Here is a 21,562-nt window from a genome sequence, read left to right as displayed (position 1 = left end):
AATCCTTCAAACAACTAATGCAATGTGAATGTTGAATCTTGTCAAAGCAAGCAGGCCAGCCTGCTGCCATTCTGACCCTTCTGCACCACAAATCTTCAATAACATTTTTTAACCACCTCTACCGCCATACCAGTAAAAAGAATTTGTTAGATGTGGCATATTTTGGAGTCGTTTCCCTGATGTTTTATTTTCTGACCTCCTGTTTTTGACTGTGTGCTGAACAGTGGCAGCTGGCTACATTTGTAAGTGGTGGGACTGGGCTTGGTCGGGGTGGGAGATAGAGCGTTAAAGGTCGGGAATGGGAAAGTAACATCAGCCTCGTTGAAGACTTCACTCATCTTCAGTCACTCTAAAATAAAGTACTCTTAGGCATAAGTCATTCTGTCTGAGGCAAACTTCTGATGTGCCCCTCCATCCACCTGGTAAGAACCTAATCAATCTGTGCTCAGAGACAGACAGTTAGAATATTTACAGTCCATGACATTTATAACTAAGGTAATCTTACAGTTATCCAAGCATCACTTGGACAGGTGCATCACTCTGCCATCTAAAGCAGCTAATGCGAGCATGCACAAATGTCATCAAGTCAAGCAGGAGAGGAGGAAGTCCAAGGGCTCACCGACATTGTGATAGATTATGTGTTCGGCCTGCGGAGGAAGGCAAAATGAGGTCAACAATATAGAGCGCAATTCATGTGAGGAGGCATTGGAAAGGAAAATGGGTAGGAGATTACCTCAAGTGAACCGATGTACAAATAGAAAATGACCAGGCATCCAGAAGCAAAATGGGGCACAAATTACCTGTGGTCGAGAAAATACATAATCACGAAAACGACAACCTAAAAAGCAGCCGAGACGGTGGTGTGTAGAAGGTTAGACACTTACCGGTCGGGCGGTTAACAGGCAAGCCAGAATAAGACAGGCTTGGTGCGGTCCGGGGGAGTTACCCTTGCAAAGACAGCCTGCACATTTACTGTGAGCCACAGTAGAGGAAGAAGTTTACTGGGCCCAATTACAACTAACCAAATGACTGGCCCCAGCAGATGGCACTTTTTCTACCTCATCTGGACTTGAAGCTGTCATCAACTTGCCGGGCTAGGCGACACCAACTCAGACTCCTTCACAACATGAACTGCAGTGCACAAACCCAAACCCTTGTCCGTTGCTTCCCACAAGTCTAGTTGTTATGTTGCACCACAGCTAAAATGGCATTCAGCTCCAACATTAACTCATGCACAGGAACCAAGTTCAGTCCAGTGCAGTATGTTTTCAGTCCCGATGGCAAACTGCGCAGACTCAATTTCCTGGCTTCCCGTCTGCAGCCTTTACCACACCCTTTCTCACCTCATCACAGAGTGGGTTCCACCCTGCACCCTGTGACATATTAAGAAAGGGTGGAATGATAATGATTTCCACTACCTGATTGATGTGAGGGCTTAGCTCTACAGGGCTAGAAATATTCAATTGCAAACAAGAGAGATCCGTCCATGTGAACAGGGGTATCAAGTTATCCTTGGAACAAGCGTTTACATGGAACTCATTTTCGACATTTTTCTTAAGTATCACAGATCTTACTGTGTAGAATAAATGAATCTTTGTAACATCCACCTTGTTCTAAAATAACAAAGGAATACAGCAACGCCAGTATTTGTGAATAACTAGGGTTCAGCCAAACCGAGTTTTATTAAACAAAGATTATTCAGATCCACACTTCATAGGTGTATCTCAAAACCATGAGAAGAATTTAGAAAAAAGAAAGAAATGGGTGGACCCCAGGTCTAAAAAACAAAACCGAAATCAAAGAACAGTGAAGTGATATGGGAACATAGGCAGTGTATTGGTTGTACAAATGCAGACTGTTTTTTATTTTCTGTGACACAATGATTTATTCCCTGTGTCTTGAATTGTATTGAATTTAAAGTGCTATCCTTTGATATAAAGCAACTCGGTTCAGCTGAACAGTAGTTATTCACAAATACTGGCAGAAACTGCTGTTGGTGTTAAATTTCATTTTTTGATGGCTTAAGGCCTCTGTGCACTTTGTCACTGCTGACCAGTGCTAGAGTGCATGTGCTCTATATCTAAAATGTAATGCCATTTGGATTCTCCAAGATAGGCATATTTTATTTACTGGTAAGTCCCTAGTATAGTGCACAGCATGTGCCTAGGGTCTGTAAATCAAATGCCACTAGTGGGCCTGCAGCACTGATTGTCCCATCCACATGAGTAGCACTTCAAACATGTCTCAGACCTTCCACTGCAGAGCCTGTGTGTACAGTTTTAATCTACCATTTCAACCTGGCAAGCTCACTTACTTGCCAGGCCCAAACCTTCCCTTTTATTATATATAAGTCACCCCAAGGTAGGCTCTAGGTAGCCCAAATGGGCTGGGTGCAGTGTATTTAAAAGGTAGGACATGTACTTTTGAGTTTTTCATGTCCTGGTAGTGAAAAACTGCTAAATTCGTTTTTCACTTCAGCACGGCCTCTCTCTCCCTTAGGTTAGTATTGGAGCTACCTTGTAGCACTCTACAAGTGTAACTTCCAATTGGGAAAAGATAGTGTTAGACCCCACGGTTTCGGGCTGGCTAATGTGCATTGAAGACAGCCAGAACCCACTGTTCCAAATATAATGAGTCCGATACACTTGACTGATAACCTGTGCTCACCTCTGGTAGCTTTGCACCAAGCAGTCAGGCTTATCCTCAGGATTCAAGCGTAAAAGATTGGCACAACACCCCCTCGCAACACATTGTGTTTGCCACAAAAAGACTCCACCAGGGGCAGCCCGTCTAAGTAACGGCAGGGGCGATGACCTGCTATGTGCGAGCGATCTCTCACATACAGGTCAAGTATTGTTATTGTTCTCTGTCTGTTCTACCCATAACTTTACCCGGGTTGGAGAAGTGGGCCGCTCCCCAGGCACGATGATTGGCAGCCAATCTGCCTGTCCCTGTGAGATGAAGTGCGCATGTCAGTTTAACCTTTTCTTGAACCACGGCCAACCAGACATGGCTACTTCAGCTCTTGCAACTAGCACTGCGTCACTGAGCCTGATCTCCCTGTGAGACTTCTTTCTGCCCGCTCCAATCAATCGGGTGCAGCTGTTGTACTGTTCACCTATACAAACAGTATGAAAGCTGCATCGGGATTAGTGTAGATGGCAGGGTCTGTCTGTGAGCCTGGTCTCCCTGGAAGCGTTGTCTCTGCCCTCTCTAACTAATCGGGAGCTGCTGTCATACTGTTCACGTGCACAAACTGTATGAAAGCAGCATCGGGAGTGGTTTAGAGGACAGACTACGTCTGAGTGCGGCATCTGCACTTGAATTGTGAAGTCATCCGAGCATGGCTCAGTGAGCGCGGCCTATGGAGCAAATAGCTTGGGCACAGTTTATTGAAGTTGAATGTAGGCGGTAAGGTAAGGTATATAAAACATTGTTCTTAATGCAGTCTATGCTGCTAGTTGCGATTGTACATGGAGCGCAAAATGCCCTACCACTTTCAACAGTCACCGGCTGCTGCTGGACTCCACACCATATGTGTAAAAGCACTTGTCTTTGTATAACACACACACTGAAATCAAAACGAGACACACATTGTATATACACTTTACAGTTATACGCAATTATCAAGCTTCTCTATTGAAATCACAACGAAATATACATTGTACATACAATTTCAGTTATATGAAATTGTTACTTTCCCCTTGCAGGAAGATCGAACTCTGATTATAGTTTGTGACCCAACCCTTCAGTCTTTCAACTCAAGCAGCCAACGATACATGTTCCCCCTGCTGGCGCCCTGTTTACTAGACAGTTGAAACCACCTAATACAGAAAGAAACTGTTACTTAGTTTCATTCCTCCGGATTAGACCTCTAGGCTCCCTACAGCACCTGCACAAGTGCAGGATCTCTATCCCCCCTGTAGACAAAAGATTGGGATCCATGAAGCTGGTGCACTCCCCATCTGGAAAAATAGTTTCCCCTTCAGCAAATGTGTGACCTGCCAGTGACCCCCGGCAGTCAGATGCAGGTGCCCACAAGGCACACCAAACCCCTTGGGTCTAGTCACAACGTTTTCCAAAATAAAGCACCCTGTGGCATGGGTCCAGGAAGAGGGAGCCAATGACCTCTGACAGAGGCCATGATGTGAGGCACTCCCACCCTACCAATTTGGAGTCAAAGACAGGCACAGCTCCGGGCTCAGATTCCCCCAAAACCCCTCAGCCACCACACACTATGAAGCACAAGCAAGCACAGGTCCCCTCGGTTGCAAGCACAGGTCTCTTAGACACTGTAAACTTTTCCCAGTCCTCAAACTCCTCACATCCCGGCACCTCAGATGGCTGCTGATCTTTGCTCACACACTCCTTTTGCACAGTGAGACAATGGTGTATGTCAGGACGGTCCTAGTCTCAACCACGATCACATCCACCTGTACCCGCTGCACCCAGTGCAGTCCTTACGATCTCGTGAAGACAGTGAGATCCTTTGTGTTCCAGGGATCTCGTGAAAAGAAGGCTACCTCACCGGCCCTCGGAGACTACTTCAAGACTCAGACCATGACAGTTGGCACCAGCTGCAGGCCAGCAATGTCCAGACAAAATCCACCAAGTGATAGACCCCTTCTTGGAGCACGACAAGCTCCAAGCCACCACAAGTCTGCGGATAGTCCAGTTTCAGTCCCTTCTGCCCTAATGTTTCCTTGTGTCAATGTCCCAGTATCGAACCAGCGTTTTATGGTTCCAAATCCAAAAGTGTCTACTTCCAGAGGTCAAAGCCCCAGTAGTTATACCCACCATGGCCTTTGACGATACGATCAGTTCAAAAGGCCACCTTTGAAATGCACAGGCCCTCTCTAAATTTTGTCCTGTCTTCTATCCTACCCCAGGAGGTTTGATCACTATCTTTAGTGGGGGTCAAGACTCTGCCCCCTTGGAATGCAGGTGCCAATTCCACCCACATGTAACCATGCCATAAAGGCCCTTCAGAGTCAGAGGTCCGCAGTTTCCTGTTAACCCCTAGTTTATGGCTCTCTATTAGGAATACACAGATGTGGCCATCCCCCTAGCACTCAGTTGTGAATTAGGAGACAGGCACACAGAGCCATTTACATCGAAACGCCCACTTTCCCAAAGTGACATTTCCATCACTGTAATGTCGAACCCACTCCCATTATCGGAGAGGATTCACCATTACGAACTCAACAATACCAAACATCATACTGTTGCTGTTCTGCCCATAGGAAATAACACTAGACAGCCTTTTCCTAAATCCCCTCCTGCTAATCCAATGCGAGAAGAGGCCCTATTGTACCAAACACATATAAACACACCTGCCCAACCTCTTTCTGACACTGCATCCTGTCATCAGGGAGTATTCCCATATAGCAGAAGACATGCAGAACCTTGGCACACAGCTTTATAACCACCAAGGTGAGTAACAGTCCCCATCATAGCAAACCTGTGGCACAATTGATGAGCCTTCTCCGTGGATGACATAACCAGTACGGCAGGCCCAAACAGGCACATTTGAAATACATGCCCCTAGAATCAGCTCCGCAGTATGTACATGATGAGCAAAGCACTTTGACACTACACAGCAGTGCCAAACGTCCCCAAGTCCTAAGGCTAGCATTTAGAGCAACGGAAAACTGAGAAGAGAAAAGCAAAAAGTCAAGGGAAAGGACCCTAGAAAGGACCATTTCCAACACTGACGGGAAGAGTACGTTTGAAGTCTCTTGACTCGCAATTTAAAAACACATCTTTTAGTGAAGTTGGTTCTTACATTTCAGGTCTGAAATGCCTCTTTTATTAAGTTTTATAAGGAAATGAAAAGGATCTGTGCACTCCCCATGTAGGTTGCTTGATTGTGCAATGGTAAATTGAGTTGGTTAGGTGATGATGGGATACCACTCACTGATCCAGAGTGACCTTCAAAACTGTCTATGATGCACTGTTCCCAAGCTGGTACAGTGTCCACCTCGCACACCTCCATGTCCCAAGCTTGGTTTCAACAATTGGTTATTCAGTTTATTCAAATGTTTTCATGAATATCAAAACACTAATTCATGAGATCCAATGTTTTTTAATCATTTATTATTTCTTCTTTGTCAATGTTTCAAAATAATCTTTCAACTGTAAGGAATATCCCTCATCAAAATCAAAAAGAGCCTCAATGTATTTTGAACCACATGGTCCTTCATCAGGAGTTCATTCTAAACTGTCGGAATGAAAGAATTAAGGGCCATATGTATAAACACAATTCCCCATAGACACAGAATGGGCAAAACCCTTTGATACATTTGGCCCTAAGTCACATTGTACATGAGTCCATATCCAAAAAGAATACATTTCATAACAATTCCAGTATAACATCTCTTATAATAAAGCAATTACATCTGATGGACTTAGTTGAACATGATCAACTAAGTACACCAGACATAATTGCTTTTTATAAGAAATGTATTCTTTTTGGATATGAATTCATGTACAATGTAATTTCATAGAATAATGTACAAAGATGATATTCAAGGATGGCACATTTTTATTACAATTGCATGATGCAATGTGAATTGTAACACGATGAACAGGAATATTTCCAGAATTAATATTTGACTATACGTTTTTTGTTTCTTTTCCAAGGTCTGCTTCTCTGTCTCTATCTCTAGTTTTTTATTTTCCACATCCCCATTGCAGTTAGCCAGCTCCAACTGGAGCTATCGGTCTTGTCGCCGGACCTTCAATTCTGCTGTGGTCGGGCCTTTAGAGGAAACCCTGCTCACTGCCCTGGAAGGCACCTTACCCTAGGCAGATTCTGGTTTCCCAACAAATCACCAGGTAGGCTGTGTTTCTCCTCCTCCACAATCTCCTCCTCTAGTTGCTCACCAGCCTCCCTGGCTGCTAACCAGGCCCTCAGGGCCTATTGCAGTTCCTCCGTTCTAGGTAGGCCTTCAAAAGTACACTTGATAGCCCTGCAAAACATTTTGAGCCGAGGCACCGTGTAGGTTTCCAACCTCTCCTGCTCAAACTCCAAATCTGTAGGTACAATTGATGACTTTCCAGGCTCTACCATGATCATCAAAACTCTAAAGGGTTGCCCCACAAAAATAGGAAAAAGAAAAGAAGTTTTTTGGTATGTTATGGTCTCAGATATGGAAGTAGCGTACACCAATCACAGTATGCAATGTGGAAATTCAGGTCCTATCCTCACGGCTGAACACCAGTGTTAGAAATGGGGTCCCTAGTTGCCAGTGGTTTGCACCCTGTTCAAGTATGAACGCTCACTCTAGTCAGGGTAAGTAAGGTACACGCTAAGAATAACCTGTGCTCACCCCATTGGTAGCTTGGCAAGAGCAGTCAGGCTCATATCTAGAGGCAATGTGAAAATTATTTGCACAGACACACACACACACACCACTACAAAAGTATTCCGGACAAGTTTATGAAAATAGCCAATATTTATCTGAGCAGAACAAGACCAAAATGACAAAAATAATCCACCATACACAAATAAAAATACGAACATTCCAAAATTAAAATAAGTATAACTTTTAGAACAACAATAGCTCCAACTGGGCTATCTGGTCACACTTGACAATGACAACTCTACAAAGTCAGCCTGAACTCAGGGAGCAAGGTTCAGTGTCGGGGTCCACGCAGACCCTGATACGGCACCTTGAAATCAAAGATGGTGCAAGACGCAGGGGAGGTCAGGCATCTGTGAGGCTAGTGCGATATCGGTTCTTTGCTGCTATGCAGGTTATTGGCACTTTGGCACTCGAGGACAGTGCGTTGCATGAAAGAGGTGAGGCGTCACTGAAGCAAGTGAAGCGTTGGTTCCTGGCGGCGCTGCAGAGTCGTGAAGTCACTGACACCTGGAGATATTGCAGAGCACAGGGTTGTTGATGCAGCGATTGCCAAGATGACCCTCAATTTCTTACTGCTTTGCAGTGTCAATGATAAAGCCCTAGGTCAAGCTGTGAGGTTTCAGTTTTGCGACAGGGTCTGGGCTACAGCTGAGGCGCGGACTGTCTAGAGTGAATTCCCAAAGCCCAAATGTCATCCAATCCAGACGTTTATTCTAGGGACAGGCAGAGGCAATGAATGATACAGTGAGAACATACCAACTTTCTAAAAGTGCCATTTTATTTATTTATTTATTTACTGACATTTTTAAAGCGCAAACGAATACCCGTAGGCGTCTCGGCGCTAGACTACAGTAATGTCCCTCCCTAGTGGTGAAACTCATGCGGAATGGTGTGCCGTGTTATTGGTTGAATAACCACGTCTTCAGTCTCTTTCGGAACTGTAGGAGTGACGAGCTGGTCTTTATGTAGTGTGGCAGAGTATTCCAGATTTTAGGAGCCGCAACTAAAAAACGGCGGTCACCCCAAGAAACTGTTCTGGTACGTGGGACCACTAGTTGATTAAGTGATGTGGATCGGAGCTTTCTGACCGGGTTATAAGGCAGCAGTTGGTCTTTGAGGAAGCGAGGCCCTTGATCCTGTAGCACTTTATAGACTGTGCACAGTGATTTTCATACCTGCAATTTAAAAAACAGCTTTACTAACAGATCAGTTTTAAAATTGTGAGTCCAGAGACAGCAAACTCGAATTTTCTATCTGTTCCCAATTGGCAGATATACTTGTAAGAGGGTACAAGGCAGCTCCAATGCTAACCTATGGAAGAGATGGGCCTTGCTGTAGTGAAAAACAAATGTAGCAGTTTATCAGTACCAGGACATGTAAAACTAACCTGCACATATCCTACATTTTAAATATACTGCACACTGCCCATGGGGCTACCAAGGGCCCTTCTCAGGGGTGCCTTACAGGTAATTAAAGGGAGGGTTTGGGCCTGGCAAGTAGGGAGACTTGCCAAGTCAACATAGCAGTCTAAAACTGCACACACGTGCTGCGGTGTCAGGCCTGAGACATGTTTGAAGGGTTATTCATGTGGGTGGCACAATCTGTGCTACAGCCCCACAAGTAGCATTTGATTTACCTGCCCTGGGCAAACGTAGTGACTGTACAAGGGGCTTACTAGTAAATAAGAAGTCAGAAGCAAAAAGTCAGAGGAAACCATGCAAAAAGGTGCCAGGTCTAACGCTCCTGCCTGACAATACAAGGAAGTATAGGGAATGGGTTACTAATAATGGCCAAAGGGTGGAGACTCTGAGAGGCACAGAAGCCAGCATATCAACTGTCTGTGTCAGGTGGCATCTTCAGAGCAGGTAGTCCCATATGCAGTTCACCAAGTTGTTGTTGTAGACAACCATGAGAGTCAATGTTTAGTGTCTCAGTTCCCTTTGAATTGGGAGTGCTCAGGTTCCTTAAGGGTAGCTGTGAGTCCATCTATGCCTTGCAATGTGTGCTGGGCTGTGACCTAGAGTATACCACATGGAGGAAGGTGGAGCTCAGGACACACTTGGAGATGGGGTTGCCTGAGTCGGTGTGCCTGACCACATAGTCCGTGCAAAAACAACAGTTGATGGACAGTCAGTTGCAGCACGTGAGGGTGATCAGAAGGACCTGGAGCAAGAAAGAGCGGCCAAGGTGCCTGCCAATAATAGAAAGGGCAAGTGGCGTGGGAAACTTGTCCCAAAAATTCCCATGGTTTGGGAGGAGGCTGACCCTGAGTGGGATGCCCCAGAACCTGCAGGGGAAGAAGTGGCCAAACTGATGGACCTGTCTGAGCTGTCCCCTTGGCAGCAGGATGGATGTTCCTCCAGGGAGGAATTATGTATGGTGCAGAAGGAGTGTCCTACTCTTGTGGGTCTTCGGCAGCAGGCTGAGGCCCAAGCAGCTTGTGACTCCTCTGTCCAACACCTGATTTATTGGGAGAATGGTCTCCTGTATAATGAGCCGAAGGTTCCTGTCCCTGGTGCAGCTCGTGTGCCAGTGGTATCCCAGCGCTTCCAGAACCTTCCTACAGGGTCTGGTTCATGATGTACCACTGGCAGGTCATTTGAGGCAAGACAAGGCCTTTGCCAGGCTTGTAACCCACATTGTTGGCCCCAAATGAGGAAGGCCTCAGTTGTGTTTGGCAAGTCCTGTCCTACCTGGTAGGCAAGTGACAAGACAGGGGGGAATGCAGGACCCCCTTGCAACCTTTACCTGTCATGAGCTTCTCTTTCGAGTGGGTGGGCATTGACATTGTGGGTCTCTGCATCCCAAGACACCCTTGGACAACATATTTGTCCTGGTCTCGGAGAACAATCCGACCGGGTACCCAGAAGCTATCCCTCTGAGGACAGTGACTGTGTCCGTCATGGCCGAGACTCTGATGGGGATCTTTATCTGAGTGGGTTTCCCCAAGGATATGGTATATGTCCGTGGTACCATTTTCATGTCCCTGCACATTAAGGCCAGATGGAAGGAGTGAGAGGTAACCAGATTTTTCTACTCCTTACCATCCCCAAACCAATGGGTTGGTTGAGAGGTTCAAACATGCTCTCAAAGGCACGATAATGATGATGGGACTACTCGAATCCATGAGGCATAAGTGGGATGTCCACTTGCCATGCCTTTTATTTGCCTACAGGGAGGCAATACATAAGGGGGCTGGCTTCAGCCCATCAGAACTTTTGTACAGACACCCTGTGAAAGGACCTCTCAGTTTGGCAAAGGAGGGCTGGGAACAGCCGCTTACAGAAATTCGCCTGGGAGAATCTAGCCAGGAGGAAATGAAACACTGGTATGAACAGAATACCACTCTGGTTGAGGTTCAGCCTGATCAAAAGGTGTGGGAAATGGCACCCATGGACCCCTGTGCTCTGCAAAATGACTGGGCTGTCCCATTTGAGGTAAAGGAGTGCAAGAGTTACATCACCTACCTGGTGGACTTGCAGACTTCTAGGGTCCTGCACCTGAAGTGCCTCAAGCCACACTTCAAGAGGTCTGAGTTGACCATGCTCTTGGTCACAGATGATGGTGTAGAAGAAGGGCGTGAACCTCTGCCCGGCCTCCTACCTACCAAAGAGCAGGATGGGTCTGCAGGGGGTGTAAGCCTCTCCCCTACGTTGACTCAAGAGCAGTAGAGAGAATGTCACTAGTTGCTTGGGCAGTTTGCATCTTTGTTCTCACTCACCCCAGGACTCACCCATTGGTGCACTCCTGACATTGACACTGGGGATAGCCTGCCTGTTAAGCACAACATTTACAGGTTGTCTGACAGAGTGAGGGCCAGCATCAAGGAATAAGTCTCTATAATACTGGAGTTATGGCTAACTTAGCCCTCCAACAGTCCTTGGACTAGTCCAGTGCTTTTGGACACCAAGACTGATGCCCCGGTGTCATACCTGAACTCCAGTTCTGTGTGGACTACCGTGGGCTCCATGTGGTCGCCAAAACAGACGCACGCCCCATTCCCAGAGCTGTTGAGCTCATTAATCAACTTGGAGCTGCCAGGCTCCTCAGCATGTTTGAGTTAACGTCTGGGTACTGGCAAATTGCCTTGACCAAAGGGGCCCAAATGAGGTCAGCATTCTCAATGCCAGTAGGGCACTACCAGTTCTGCGTCAAAACCTTTTTTGCTGAAGAAAGCTCCCACCACCTCCCAGAGGTTGGTCAACCAGGCTCTGGCTGGGTTGGAGAACTTCAGTGCTGCATACCTTGATGACATTTCAATCTTCAACTCCAGTAGGGAGGACCACTTGCACCACCTCGAAGAAATGCTGCTAGCCCTGCATCTAAGCCAGTAAGTGTCAGATGAGTCAGAGGTCTGTGATTTACTTGGGACACCAAGTAGGGGGTGGCAAGGTGCAGCCCCTGCAACCAAATATTGACACCATTCTCGCTTGGTCACCCTGAAGACCCAGACAGAAGTAAGAGCCTTCTTAGAACTCAATGGCTATTAGAGGAGATTATTCAAGGGATACAGCACCATTGCTGCCCCCTTGACCGAGGTGACTTTGAAGAAGCAGCCACGTCAGGTAATATGGTCAGAGGCATGCCAGACCGTTTTTGACACTCTGAAGGAGGCCATGTGCATGGCGTCCATGCTCAAAGTTCCTGACTTCCCCCAAGAATTTGTGGTGCAGACTTAGGCCTTAAAGCATCGTTTGGGGCTGTGCTTTCACAGCTGAATGAAGAGGGCCTAGAACAACTTGTAGTCTTTATTAGTAGGAGGTTACTTCTTAGGGAACAGAGGTGGAGCGCAATAGAAAGGGAAGCATTCGCTGTGGTCCGGGAGCTGAAGAAGCTAAAACCCTACTTGTTTGGGACTAACATCTTGGTTCAGACAGAACACAGGCCTCTCAAATGGTTAATGGAGAGAATGGATTTTACAGTGGAACACCATCACGGAACATAACACACAAACGTTGATGGTCTTTCCAGGTTCTTCCGCCTTAGTGAAGAGAACTCCCAAAGACTTTGGTGGTTATCCCCACATTCCACTGGGGGGCACATGTTAGACCTAGCATATTTTGCTAAAATGCATGTGCTCTGCATATAACATTTAATGGCATTTGGTTTCATCATGATTTGAATATTTGATTTACTGATAAGTTCCCATTATTGTGCACAGCGTGTGCCCACGGTCTGTAAATCAAATGCTACTGTTAAGACTGCAGCACTGATTGTGCAACCCACAAGAGTATCCCTCATACACATCTCAGGCCTGCGAATGCAGAGCCTGTGTGTACAGTTTTAAACTGCCATTTCGACCTGGCAAGTTCACCTACTTGCAAGGTTCAAGCCTTCCCTTATTACATATAAGTAACCCAAAAGGTAGGCCCTAGTTAGCCCAAATGGGCAGGGTACAGTGTGTTTAATAGGTAGGACATGTACTTTGGAGTTTTACAGGTCCTGGCAGTAAAAAACTGCTAACTTCAGTTTTCACTACAGCAGGGCCTATGTCTTTCATAGGTTAACATTTTAGCTGCCTTGCAACACTCTACAAGTGCAACTTCCAATTGGTAAAATATAGGAAGAGTACATTTGGTGTCTCTGAATTTGCAATTTAAAAACACATAATTTAGTGAAGTTGGTTTTTACATTGCAGGTTTGCAGATGCTACTTATAGAAAGTTTGTGATAACTAGAACCGTCAGTCTTGACACCATGTGCACTATAGCATCCCCCTCCAGGATTCCTAATCAAGTGTTCCTCACTTAGACTTTGATAACAATAAAGTATAACAAATTAGCTGTAAGTAGACAGACAAATTTAGTTTCCAAAACACATAATGTTAATCTGAAGTAAACATAAAGTCCCTCAATGTGATGTAAAGAAGACAACACAGAGACTGATGAGTAGTCCAATTGAGAAGGAATATGCTACTTACCAGTATGCATCTGTTCTTGGCATGTAGGGCTGCTGACATTCATATCTGTGCATAGATCGCCGCCTAGTGTTGGGTCCGGATGATTGCACCTTGTTGTCCTGGAAGAGTCTTCGAAGTATCATGAGATAGGTGACTCCTCCCCTGGACTATAGTGCGCATGGGCATCTTCTCCATCTTAAGATTGTTTTTCGCCATTGTGGCAAAGATGGAGATAGTAAAGTAAGAGATTGCCATGCAAAAGATAATGCTGCAGCTGCAACAGGCACCGGGGAGGAGGGCGGGCGATATGAATGTCAGCAGCCCTACATGCCAAGAACAGATGCATACTGGTAAGTTGCATATTCTGTTCGAGGCATGTGGGCTGCTGAATTCATATCTGTGCATAGACTGTATAGCAGTATCTCCTCTAGCAGTGGTTACCTGTGCCAGCTGCAGCAGTTTGAAAGAGAGTTTTGAGGACAGCCTGGCCTACAGCAGCTTGCTGCTTTGCTTACACGTCTACATAGTAGTGTTTTATGAAAGTGTGTATGGTAGTCCATGTAGCTGCTCTACATATGCCTTCAAGATAAATATTTCTTAGGAAAGCCATGGATGCCCCCATTTTTCGCGTAGAGTGTGCTCTTGGGGGTACAGTTAAAGTGCATTTAGCCTTTTGATAACATATTTGAATGTATTTAACTATCCATTTGGCTATTCCTGACTTTGATATGGGATTCCCTTTATGTTGTGGTGAAAAAGCAACAAATAGTTGCTTTGTTTTTCTAAATGATTTTGTTGTGTCCACATAATAAAGCAGAGCTCTCTTTACATCCAGTGTGTGTAGGGCTCTTTCCGCTACTGGATTTTGGAAGAACACTGGCAGTTCTATTGATTGATTAATACGGAAAGTGGAGATGACCTTTGGCATAAACTTAGGGTTTGTTCTAAGAACTACCCTGTTAGCATGTATTTGCATGAAGGGTTCTTGAATTGTTAGTGCTTGTATTTCGCTAACTCGCCTGAGTGAGGTAATGGCAATCAAGAATGCCACCTTCCCTGTTAGAAATTGCAATTCGCATGAGTGTAGAGGTTCGAAAGGAGGTCCCATAAGTCTGGTAAGTACTATATTTAGGTTCCAGACTGGGGAAGGTGGGTGCCTTGGAGGAATCACCCTTTTAAGACCCTCCATAAAGGCCTTGATTGCTGGTACTCTAAACAGTGAAAGGTGTTGCCTGTTTTGAAGGTATGCTGCTATAGCAGCGAGGTGTAGTCTTATCGAAGAGTATGCTAGGTTGCATCTTTGAAGATGCAGTAGGTAACATATAATGTTCTGTATGTAAGCATCTAATGGGTTGATTTGGTTATTGTTGCAGTAAATAACAAATCTCTTCCATTTAGCAGCATAGCATGCTCTAGTAGGTGGTCGTCTTGCCTCCTTAATGATGTTCATGCAGTCTGGAGGCAAGTTAAGGTATCCAAATTCTAAGATTTCAGGAGCCAGATCGCTAGGTTCATCTGATTGGGATCTGGGTGTCTGATTTCTCCATGGTTCTGAGTTAGAAGATGGGGTGCGAGGCACAGCCTTTGATGAGGAACTACTGAAAGCTCGAGGAACGTTGTGTACCATGGCTGTCTCGCCCATGTGGGAGCAACTAGGATCAGTGTGAGTGACAGTTGCCGCAGTTTGCGTGCCATCAGCGGAATCAGTGGTGCTGGGGGAAAAGCGTACGCTAATCTGCCTGACCAGTTGATCCATATTGCATTGCCCTGTGACAACCGATGTGGGAACCTGGTGGCAAAGTACCGGCATTTTGAGTTTTTGTTTGTGGCAAACAGGTCTATTTCTGGGTGCCCCCACTGTTTGAAGAATGGCTGGAGAACTTGGGGGTGAATCTCCCATTCGTGTAGTTGTTGGCTGTGTCTGCTGAGCAGATCCGCTATTTGATTGTCTTTCCCTGGGAGGTGTTCTGCCAGGAGAAAGATTTCTTTTGGAATTGCCCACTTCCATATGCTCTGTGCTAAGTGGGACAGCTGTGGGGAGTGTGTTCCTCCTTGTTTCTGGATATAGTACATGGCTGTCATGTTGTCTGTCCGGATCAACACAGCCTTGCTGTACAAGTATTTTTGGAATGCTTTTAGGGCTAAGAATATTGCTAGCAACTCTAGTTGGTTGATATGCAGTTTATTTTGTTTGGTTGTCCAGAGCCCTTGTACTGTGTATTGAAGTAGGTGGGCTCCCCAACCTGTCAGTGATGCGTCCGCTGTTAGTACTAGTTGTGGAACTTGCTCTTGGAACAGTCGCCCCTTGGAAAGGTTTTGAGGGTTCCACCACTGCAGAGAGTTGTAAGCGCGACTGTCTACCAACACTAGGTCTTTTAGTTGTCCTTGAGCTTGGTTCCACTGCCGTGCTAGGCATTCTTGCAATGGACGCATTTGAAGTCGAGCATGGGGGACTATGAATATGCAGGAGGCCATCATGCCTATGAGCTGCATGAAAACTCGAGCTGGCAAAAAGTGTTTTGGCAGAAATTTGCGAATGAGCATCTGCATGCTGGCTATCCTCGCTGAGTTTGGATATGCCTTTGCCGCTGAGGTATCTATAGTAGCTCCCAGATATTGTTGTGTGTGGGATGGTTGTAGATGCGATTTTGGGTAGTTTATGGAAAAACCTAGGCTGTGTAGCAGCTGAAGTGTTTGAGACGTGTCTCTTGCACACTGTTCGTACGATTTTGCTTGTATTAGCCAATCGTCTAGGTATGGGAACACGTGGATGTGTTGCCTCCTGAGATGTGCAGCTACTGTCGCTAAGCATTTTGTAAACACCCTTGGGGCCGTGGTTATCCCAAAGGGGAGAACCTTGAATTGGTAGTGTTGGCCTTCTATTGTGAACCTGAGGTATTTTCTGTGAGCTGGATGGATGGGTATGTGAAAATACGCATCCTTGAGGTCCAATGTTGCTAGGAAGTCTCCTTGTTGGAGCAACGGGAGCACTTGCTGTAGTGTTTATCATGTGGAAGTGCTCCGACAGTATGTATTGATTTAGGGGTCTGAGGTCCAATATTGGTCTGAGTGAACCGTCCTTCTTGGGAATAAGGAAGTATAGTGAGTATACTCATGTCCCTTGGTGTTGAAAAGGGACTGGCTCTATGGCCCCCTTTTCCAGCATGCATTTCACTTCTTGTTGTAGTAGGGTGATGTGTTCTTTGGACATAGGGCGGTGTCTGGGTGGTATGTTTGGTGGAGTAGAAGTGAGTTCTAGGCAATAACCATACTGGATAATTTGTCTCACCCACCTGTCTGTGGTAATTGCGTTCCAGACAGGTAGGAATTGTTGGATCCTGCCTCCGACCGGTGTTAGATGGTCTGGAGGTAGTGTGATGAAGTCACTGTTTTGCGGCAGTGGAGGCTCTGGTGTCATTGCCTCCACGTCCTCTTCCCTTATTATTGTTGCCCCTATAACCTCCTCTGTTGGAGTTCTTGTTAAAGGAACCTTGGGTGTTGCTTTTGTATGTAGATGAGGTTTGCAAAGTATTGCCCCGTGTAGCTGCTCTGTATGAGGAGCGTCGAAAGGAACCTCTGTGTTGTTGAAACTGCAATGCACCCATTGATTTTGCAGTTTCTGCATCCTTTTTCATTTTGTCTAAAATGGTGTCGACTGCAGGGCCGAAAAGGAAGTCTTGATTGACCGTTTGGTTAAGAATGGTGGATTGCACCTCGTTCTTAAAGCCAGAAATGCGTAGCCATGCATGTCTTCGTAATAAGACGCTAGTGTTAAATGACCTAGCTGCAGTGTCAGCTGCGTCAAGCGCACATTTAATGGAAGCGTTTGTAGTAAATTTCCCCTCCTGTATGAGGTCGCTAGCTTGGGCTTTGAAAGGCTCAGACAAGTGTTGCATCAAACTTTCAAGCTGGTCATAGTGTGCTCTGTCGTAACGAGCTAGTAGAGCTTGTGTATTTGCAATTCTCCATGAATTGGAGGCCTGTGATGCTACTCTTTTACCCAAGGCCTCTAGTATTTTGGACTCTTTATCAGGAGGTGGAGCTTCTCCTGTTGTCTGTGAGTTGGCCCTTTTGCGTGCATTAGCCACTACTAGTGAATCTAATGGTAACTGACCTCTGATATAAGCAGGGTCTGTAGGGGCCGCTCTATATTTCTTTTCAATCCTGGGATTGATTACGCGTGCCCTGGCTGTATCTTTAAATATATCTGGCGCGTGTTTCACTACCCCTTTCAACATAGGAAGTGTCCTGACATTTTACTCAGAAGTAGGGAATGTGTCAAATAAAAAGTCTTTGTCTGTAGGTTCATTGTGCATGTCTACGTTGTGGTACTGCACTGCCCTATCTATGAGCTGGTTGAAGGCAATGGTGTCGTCAGTAGGTGACGGCTTTGTTGGGTATGAGGAGGTGTCAGGGATGGGATGCGTGTCATATGGATCAGTCGGCTCTACCCGTGGTTCAGTTTGAGGGTTAGGATCCTCTGGATAGTTATGATCATATTGAGGATATTCCCCTGTGTTGCCCTCATTGTCCCCAGAGTGCGTAGGAGAGTAAGGAGCAAAAGGTATAGTAGGCATAGTGGGATAGAAAGGAATGAAGGGTCTAGAGGGAGAAGTCCCAAATTCCTTTTTTTTTGGAGGAATGGGGAATGAGAGTCCGTATCCAATTGCCTCTTCTTTCTGTGTAGGATTGTGACTTTACCAGTGTCAGGGTTTATATATATTTTTGCCTGATCCTCTGATGGCTCCGGATGGAAGAGTTCTTCTTCCACTGTCCGTGGCTGTGTCTTTGATTTCTTTAGCTCGATCTTTTTTGGATCGAGTGTTGCCCTCGGGTCGACAACCTTTTTTGGTTCGACAACTTTTGGTGCCTTATTGCTCTTCCTCGGCTCGGCCTCTTTGTCCGGGTCGACGACTGATTGCCGATCGACCGTATCTTTAGGTTTGATGCGCTTTCTGTGCTCAACAGGTTTTTTAGGTTGACTGTCTTTTGTCGAGTCGACGATTTTTTTCGGATCAACCGTTTTTTTTAGGAGCACTTGTCTTTGGGTCGGTGCCTTTGTTGGGCTTGGTAACCTTCTTCGGCTGGGCCACAGGCTTCGGTACGACGCCCTCTGTGTCGGCGACCTTCTTCGGTTCGATGACTTTTGGCGCAGCGGCCTTCTTTGGGTCGACGGCCTTCTTAGGGTCGGCGCCCTTTGGTTCGGCAGCCTTCTTTGGCTCGATGGCCTTCTTTGGTTCAGCGCTTTTTGGCTCGACGGCCTTCTTCAGGTCGACGCCCTTAGGCTGTACGGCCTTTTTCGGTTTGACGCCCTTCGGGTCGATGACCTTTTTGGGTTCTAAAACCTTCTTTGGGATAACGTTACTTGGACCTGGGGTGTCGGAAGGCTTAATCTTTGTTTTCGGAGCCGAGCCAGACGGCGGGGCTGCTGAATGATGTTTTGGATCTTGGCTAAGGCCTTTGGGCGATGCCTCGATCGGAGCCTTCTGTAACGGGGTAGTTGGTGTCGGGGGCAATGTACTCACGGTTTGCCCCAGTGGGATTTCGTCATCGGAGTCCGAGTGGTCCTCGACGGTGGCGATCTCTAGATCCGAATCTTCCCCTTCTGGAAGTTCTTGTTCATCCTCGAGTTGAGTTGAGTTGAGTTGGGATTTATAAAGCGCGTAGCTACCCTCGGGCATCCCAACGGAATTGGGCACAGGCTGGGTAAGTTTCTTCATTGTGGTCTGGTGATAGGCACTTGTTGCATACTGTGTGTCTGTCAGTATGCGGGAACTTGGAGGGGCATTGTGGGCACCTTTTGAACGGGCTCCTTTCCATCGATAATAGGCCCATGTTGCGTCGAAAAGGCCCAACGGCCCGCGTCGACGACCGAGTCGAGATGGAAAGCTTGATCGAGTCAAGAAGTACTGAGCGAGAACAATACCGTCGAAGTCGAAGGCCTTTTGGCCTCTAGAAAAGTTTAGTTTCGATTCCGAAGTTTGAGTATAGGAATAACATCCAAACCCAATGGCGGTAAAAAAGAATCTGAAGATGGAGAAGATGCCCATGCGCACTATAGTCCAGGGGAGGAGTCACCTATCTCGTGATACTTCGAAGACTCTTCCAGGACAACAAGGTGCAATCATCCGGACCCAACACTAGGCGGCGATCTATGCACAGATATGAATTCAGCAGCCCACATGCCTCGAACATTCTTCTTTAATTTGCTAGAAGAATAATGAATACCAAGCCCTTCATCAGGGGTATCTATAAGCAAGAATACATTGTATGTACCATCAGTGTATTTGAAACCATACATGTTTTAACAATACTTATGTGAGAAGATAAGTAGAGACAATTGTAACCTTATAACAAGAGTGCCAAAATTTGATCGAAGGCAAAACAAGAAGTGAACCATGCATAGGTGGTCAATTGTATAAAGAAGTTGAGAAAATGAAATGTGTGAGGCTGATGCCTACTAAAACTTCTGATTGGAATGTGCAGTAAGGAGCCACAACCGCTTCTAGTCATGCACAAAAGTATGCGTAATTGACTTGTGTGTGCTAGTGATCTCATAGTGAATGGAGATTAGCGTTCAGTGAAAGCATGCCAAATATGAGGTGTGTGGGGAAGTGCTAACCTTGTCGATGTCATGGACCAATGGAGCTGAAAACAAAACGCAGTGATCCGCTAATCACCGGATTCCTTAATGGTCATAAAACAAAAAGTTTGAAATGTTATCATTTACTCCAGCAGATTCCATTGTTTATTTGGTTGATGCATTTTCTAGCAAAAATCATGTATGTGGTCATTCTCACAGCAAATTCTGGTTCTTGGACAGTTTTTTTTCTTTCTTTTCTCCTTAAGTCTTTTCTTCACGTCCTATTCGCCATCATGTCAGGGCATGCAGGTCATTTATGACGGTTCATGCTGTTTTCATTCAATGGTGGTTCTGAGTTACACAGCAACGACACAAGACACGTTCGCATACGCCTTGTGCGTCAGGAATAACAAGGTTAGTACACAGCGAGTACTTCTTGTCACCGTAGTTTGTGACTGTAGTTTTTCTGACCTTGACAGACTGGTTTATATATTACCTTTCTTCTTTTTGTTTTACGATCATTAAGGAATACTGTGATTTGCAGATCACAGCGTTTTGTTTTCAGCTCTGTTGGTCCATGACTATGATAAGGTTAGCACTTCTGCACGCACCTCATATTTGACATGCTTTCACTGAATGCTAATCTCCGTTCACTATGAGATTACTAGCACACGCAAGTCAATTACGCATACTTTTGTGCATGACTTGAAGCGGTTTGGCTCCTTATCGCACACTTCAATCAGAAGTTTGAGTAGGCATCCGCTTCATTTTTTTCTCACACATTTCATTTTCTCAACTTCTTTACACACTTGACCGTCTGTGCATGGTTCACTTCTTGTTTTGCCTTCGATCAAACTTTGGCTCTCTTGTTATAAGGTTACAATTGTCTATACCGATCTGTTCACATAAGTGTTGTCAAAATATGTATGGTTTCAAATACACTGATGGTACATACGATATATTCTTCTCACGGTAGTTTGTGAACATGTTTTTTCTGACCTTGACAGACTGTTTATATATTACCTTTTTTCTTTTTTTTTACGATCATTAAGGAATTTGGTGATTAGAAGATCACAGCATTTTGTTTTCAGCTCCGTTAGTCCATGACTACGACAAAGTTAGCCCTTCCCCACACACCTCATATTTGGCATGCTTTCACTGAACCCTAATCTCCATTCACTATGAGATCACTGGCACACACAAGTCTATTACGCATACTTTTGTGCATGACTAGAAGCGTTTGTGGCTCCTTATTGCACATTCCGAGCAGAAGTTTTAGTAGGCATCAGCTTAATTTTTTCTCACACATTTCATTTTCTCAACTTATTTACACAATTGACCATCTAAGGATGGTTCACTTCTATGCATCTAAATTACGGTCAGCGGGTCTGCAACTCTGCATAACTTCTGTATTTGGCCCTTGCTCCATTGCAGTCGGACTGATTTTTGGGGATTTGCCCCAGTTAAGCATGACAAGATCACCCCAGTTGGAGCGATTGACTTCTAAGCACTGCATTTCATAACATGATTTGTGTATGTTGGCTTTTTATTGATTTGGTCTTGTTTTACTCAGATAAATATTGGCTGTTGTTCTAAACTGGTGTGGAGTACTGTTGTGTTCCTTTCACTTTGTTACTGTGTGTGTATGCACAAATACTTTGCACATTGCCTCTTTAGTTTAGCCTGACTGCTCTGAGCCAAGCTACCACAGGGG

The sequence above is a fragment of the Lissotriton helveticus genome, chromosome 3_1, assembly GCF_964261635.1.
Source record: "Lissotriton helveticus chromosome 3_1, aLisHel1.1, whole genome shotgun sequence".
In the NCBI taxonomy this organism is placed as follows: Eukaryota; Metazoa; Chordata; class Amphibia; order Caudata; family Salamandridae; genus Lissotriton; species Lissotriton helveticus.
This window is presented reverse-complemented; position numbering follows the sequence as displayed.